We start from the raw sequence: 6,812 nt of genomic DNA on the forward strand, positions 1-6,812 counted from the left end.
GCCTCCCTACATCAAAGGTCCCTGAGATAGCTACAATGGCCGCCCACCTCTCCCTCTTTGCTATAATCGACCACCACCCCCACCTCCACCTTCAAATCTGCCACCTCCTCCAAAACCACCACCCCCTCCTCCTCCTCCATCCCCACCTCTACCATCTCCATCACCACCATCCCCTCTCCCCCATCCACCTACTACTCTATGACCTCCTCTCCTCCTTTGTCTTTGTCCCCTCTCCTCAAAATCTAGAATCGGCTCTGTCCGATCTGATATCCGAGGAATCGGATGCGCCACAATATACTGCGTATACTCCTCTGACACCCCAGCATCCACCATCCCCAGCCTCATATGCCATGGTCTCTCCTGTAGTGTGTGAAATTCTACTAATTCCTGATCATACGGTAATACTGGCCCCCATAAGTACCTCTCTCAGACCACCCTGGCATACTCTCTTGAACAACTAGGCAATCCCTGCCTCCACCCAAACTGTCTCAACACTCGGCCCGGAAGTTGTCTCTCCACATTGTAGATTGTCCTACCAATGAGGAATCGAGTCATAAAAACATATGGCAATGTCTCCGCATCATCCTCCCATGGCTCACACTCAATGTACGGCCTCCAGATCACTGTATCCAAGTCATCCAGTGCCCGCCGCCACCACTCTAACTTCCCCAGGTGGGGCTGACTCATCATCCCTCCATACATGTATACATAGGGTTGATCCACTACTCAGAATCTCAAACTGATTGGTCGGGTAACTAGTAAATCCTCCCATGCCTAAATATACAGTAACATGATACCCACTCCCAAAGAGCCCCTCCCTCGGTATGTGACCTCGTGAAGATCCCGATATAAGTGTGATAGCATGCATGGTCCCCATGCAAACTGGGTCCCCTCTGTAATGATCTGCTCGATCACCTACCCCCACCCAATGGCCAGTCCATGTCATCGTCTATCTGGACATAGTAGTCCCCCAAAAATACCTAATAGCACTGTTGGTAATGACTCATATAACACGGCTATGTCCTCCCAGGCTATCGATCCATCATCAATATAGATATCCTCCTCAAAAAATCTCTGCACTGCTAGGGTCCCCTATAACACCCTAAAAATGGTCATCTAAACCATGAGCCCCTAATCTCGACAATGCCACCAAGGTCCTAACCAAAGGCAATTAAATCAATCTTGAGCACACAATTAATTCTTTAAACATCAAATGTCACATAGAAAAATTAATCACTCAATATTAATTAAATATTTATTTAATTAATTGATCATTCCAAGTAAATCATTTTAAACAATTATCTTATTTATTTTATTAAATATTTTTTGCATATTTAATTAAATAAATCAATTTTCCATTAAATCATCAAAAAGAGGAATTAATTTAATTAAATAAATCAATTTGCCACAAATCTTCAAAAAAAAGGAAATAAATCAAGAAAGAGGAATTGGAAATTATGAGCACAAATCTTCAAAAATGGAAATAAATCAAAAAAGGAATTAATTGACCAAAAAAAAATCAATTGGAGACAATATTGAAAAACAAATTGATAAATAATCTCAAAGAAAGCAATTAAAACAATTAAATCTCAAAATTGAATGAAATAGAGAATAAATCAGTTTTATCTTGATTTTATCTTAATTTTAGTTCAATTTCCTTTAAAATTGAGAAAAGCATCAATTCACCTGGATCGTGCTTCCTCTTGGAAAATCTTGACCGCTCATCATCATTTGATCTCAGCCTTTGGTTTGTTTCTGAATTTTCTATAAATTCAGGCTCTCATCTCTCATTCAAAAAAAATGTTGCAGAATATATTGTTATTATACTGTTTTTTGCTCTAGGTTCATTGAGAATATTTCATATTTCATTAAATTATTTAGATCATTCATCTCATTTATTGCCTAAATCTTGTTAGATTAATCTTGCATCCATCTAGCATTAATATCATGCTTGTATAGATTAAAATCCTTCATCTTAGTGTTGTCTAGTCACTGGTATTGCTTATAATTTGAGAGCAATCTTATACTCGCATCTTTTAGAAGGCAATGGGTCGATTTGTTATGGTTTTCATATTCATATTTATATCTATCTAACCATGCATGTAATGACTTGATTGAAGTGTTGTGCTTACAGATATAGGTCCACTTTTCACACACATTTCTGGTGCCCACCGTGGGGCAGAAAACTACTTTTTCGACCTCAAAATCATTCTTTTTATCCTGTAGGTTTCATCTGTACAATCTCTCTGAAATATCGTACGAGTAGTCTCACTGTATCATACGACATTATATTGAAGCTTGTCATTTATCATATGACATAATATTAAATCCTATTATTTGTCATACGAGTCAGAGTATGGACTCGTACAACATACTGTTTCTGGTTATTTGATTTTATCCTCCATCATCCTGTGCTAATTTCTGACTCATACAATAAAAGTCTTTCATCGTTTCATTTTATGAGAATTGTCGTACAATTCTGTTCTCTGTTAGATTAAAAGTAAGTTTCTCTTTTCGGGGTTTTTCTTGAATTAAATTTGGATTATGCTGACGCTAACCCTGAATTGTCTTTTGTCTACCTGGTATTTTCATAGCCTAACTAGTTTCTTGCAGGACGCTTGTCAAAGAATTTATCAATCAAACATACGCCTGTCAAAGAAAAAAAACAACATGACTACTGATGTGTTCTTTCTGCAGGTTGCCTAAAGAGAAATCAATCAAACATCATGTATTCTTTAATTTTTTAGGCACCTAACTTGCTATCTAGGTAATGAACAAATCTATCTTTTGTGTTTTTTTGGAAAATTCTGAGAGGTAGGAGAGTATGCTCTTGTCTTTCTAAGACAATCAGAAATCTAGACCCTTGAGGCTTTTTCTTTGTTTGAGATTTGTACATCCTTAGTAGGCCTGCCCTCCCGAGAGGTTGAAAAACTCTTAAAGTCGTTACGGCCGGTGTGAGGGGAACGACCTAAGTGGGAATGGCTAAATGCCAAGTACTCCAACCCACTATAAAATAAATGTGATTTGATGAAAATCAAGTCAACGGCAGTGCTCGGGAATAGCTCTCCTCAGTACCTTCGGGTATATTGAACCTTGGTTTTCAAGGCTGGGAGACCTCTTAATTGAGTTTATACCTCGATGCGTCAAATGGAACCCTTGCTAGATCCAATTAAAATTAGAAGCTACCTGATTCATCTCTAAAAGGTTGATAATCTTTGTGCAAGAGAGATAGTAACTCTCCAAAGACACTTGCCATATCGTGCCCCCATTAGCATTTGGAGTCGACTAATATGGCATTGAGAATCCATTGTGTGAGACTCAGCGGTCGTATTCTAATTAGCTATTGGGTGTGTACCTAAGTCAGCAAGCAAAGGTTTTCTTCTCTAAGCCAACTTCCATAGGGTTTGCATGTTGTGATTGGAGTTACTATTCATACTACGTGTTTTCTGTGTTTTCATCCCTCAAACTAAAACTGGAATACTAAAACTAGAGAAAATAAATCAACAAACTCAGTGATCAAAACTATGTCTGTGTCACAAACTAGTCTATCCTGGTCAAAAATCAGTCCATCTCATAATTTGTCATACTCAGTTGTCATACCCAGCCATTGCAAAACTCAGAATTTTTGTCTCTGTCCTATTAACAGTCGTATGAGCCTGATCATTTGTTGTCCTGCACCATATTTTGTGTCGTACGAGTCTGCTAATTTGTCGCATGAAGCTAATCCTCTATCGTACGAAACCTAACAGTCTGTCATTTAAAGCTAAATCCTATGTCGTACGAGACAAAACTACACTGAATTATTTGTCATTCGGGACCTACCCGTTTGTCATATGGTACTAGGCAGCAACTCGTACGAAACAGAACTGATGTCATCCTAAACTTGTTATACTATCGTACGGTCTCAGAAATTTTATCGTACGAGTCTCTGATTTTGCCAGTCCAGAATAGTCAAACCTATCCAAAATAGTCTATAACGAGCCTAAAACTGGTTATCATCCTCCTGAGCATAAACAACCTTGATAGTGTACCTTTGTCATTGCGTTGCATGAATTTGTCGGTCATCTTTAAGCTAGTTCAAACAAACATCTTATCAAACCTAAGTTAACTTAGATAACGTCTTACATGGGATAGATCATTCCTAAAACTAGACCAGATCTTAGTTACTTCTCTCAATCACTACGTTAAACGAACTACTAGCTACAATTTGATCTTGACTTCTACAACACATCTCGCTCTCGGTCTTGTTGGTTACAAATGCCTGTTCAAACCAGAAGCTCTCGCAGCAAAATAGACAAAGCAAAAGAAACACCCTTTTTGTCAAACGACAATCCATTCTTCAAAAAAAACCCCTTTCAAAGTAAACCATCCTCGTCACAAATACCAGTTTATGATTTACCAATCTTTGGTCAGCCCCTATCTCCCACCATGTCTGGAGAAAGGCAAGAAAGAGAAGCTAGTAAATGAGATACTCATGATGATTTCAGCAATCATGCCACTAACAGTGATTCCTCATCAACTGAATTTGAGCTTCATGAACCTCCTGAAGCCGAAGTACATAGATGTCAGAATGATAAAAAATTCTAGAAAATGATGAAGGTCATCATGGCTAGGGAAAAAAAGACTATTTCCTAGAATTAGCAAAGCAAGGTGCCAAACTCCCTACTGGTTATAATCTGGAGGCCCTCGTCGCTAAAGAGGAAGAGACCCCATGGGGAAAAATAAGAAAACAAATGCATGCATTACAAACTGCGGTCACAAGAATAGAAGACAAAGATAAAACACCAAAACAATATTCTCTAGACACAATATGCCCATTCCCATTTGACAAAAACCTTTACATGTCTCCATTTCCTTCACGAGTTGAGATCCCAAAATTTGACAAATATGATGGTACCTCAGATCCTCAAGATCATGTCAGAGAGTTTTGTGTCGCTTGTATGGAGTTCATGCATGATCAAACATACCTCATGTGCCTTTTCCCAAGGAGTTTAGGGGGTCAAGCCATGGAATGGTTCTCAAGTCTACCCAAAGGGATAAAAATGTTTGAAGAACTAATCCAACTATTTTTGCAACAATACTCATACAACATTCGAAATCATATGAATATGATAGATCTTTCCACTACTAAACAGAAAATAGGGGAGCCTTTTCTCACTTTCCTCCAACGTTGGAGAAAGATGTTCTCTAGGTATCCACGACCTATCCCAGACTCTGAGAAAATGGATATATTTGTCAATAATCTGGTCCCAAAATTGAAATACAGTATACAAATGCAAGTACACCCATCATTTAACAAAATGGTAGATAATGTTATTTGGATGGAAGATGTGCTCATAAAGAAAGGGGATATCTCACTTTGGAAGGAAACACAGCAAGGTTCTAGCTCTAAAGAAAAGAGTAAATACTGGAAATATGACAAAGATAGAAACAAGAACGTCATTAATGATGGAGTGGTAGATATTGTCCAAGCAAAAACAAAATCCACAATATTTAACTTGGCTAGTGGCACGCAAGCACTCAAGGCAGCTAAAACTACAACAGAGAATCCCCTGAAGAAAACAAGAGAATGGTTTAAAGAAAAACCTTGGCTTTCAAAGCCTAAGCATGATTTTACTCCTCAAGATGAATCATATGAATCGGCTTTTAAAACTTTATTGGCAAATAATCTGATAACATTGTCAAACAATTCTAGACCATATGACCCAAAAATTAGACCCAAATGGTGGAGAGAAAACGAATACTGTGATTACCATCGGAACAAGGGACATAACATAAACAACTGCATGAAAATCTGACATGAAATCCAAGATCTCATTGATGCAGGCAAGATCGTTGTTGGAAATCACGTGACTAATGCTGATCATAAGGCCTTTAAAGATCCCTTACCCTTTTATGAACAAGGAGATTCTTCAAAATCCAAGGGAGGAGCTAGAGTCAATTATACTTACACTAACAATGATAATGTGATTAACATGATGGAATCTACTCAAACTCAATATTGCAATGTGATCATAGTCCAAGATCACCAAAGTCAAGCACAAACTGCTAATGCCGTGGCTCGCACTCGCAGGAAGATTACTCTCCTAGGAGCTAGTTCCTCAACTTTCGATCAAACAACATCAAATCTACCAAATAGATAAACAAACACAATCATGGCTAAATCAAAACAACTGGCTTCATCGTCTTCTCCTGGTTATAGTATTGTTGAACAATTGAAGAAAACCAATGCTCAAATCTCCATTTTGGAACTGCTTAAGATCTATTCTACTCATAGAGAGTTCTTGGACAAGGCTCTACTTACCACCAGTGTCCCTAAAGATTTAGACGTAGATCAGTTTCAATCTATGGTCGGTCACCTGACCTCACCTCATTACCTCACTTTCTCTGACGAAGATGATAACTCAATGAGTCACCCACATAACCAACCACTACACATTGAATCCATGATCCATAAACACAGCGTTAAATGTGTTTTGATAGATGGAGGTGCTGGGTTGAATATTTGTACCTACAATCTACTGACACAGCTGGGATTTTCTGAAAATGTTATTGATCCAACAAAGAAGATAACAATCAAGGCTTATGATGAAGAAGAAATAACTTCTAAGGATCTGGTACTATTACCAATCAGAGTAGGACCTGTGGAAAGAGATGTCATTTTTCAAGTCCTGGATCTCCATCTTTCATACAACATCTTACTGGGTAGGCCATGGATTCATGAAATGAAAGCAGTACCATCTATGTATCATCAATGCCTAAAATTTCCCTATAATGGAGTTGAAGTCAGTATTCTGGCCGATACAAGCTAT

This window comes from Cryptomeria japonica, chromosome 2 (assembly GCF_030272615.1).
Source record: "Cryptomeria japonica chromosome 2, Sugi_1.0, whole genome shotgun sequence".
NCBI lineage: Eukaryota > Viridiplantae > Streptophyta > Pinopsida > Cupressales > Cupressaceae > Cryptomeria > Cryptomeria japonica.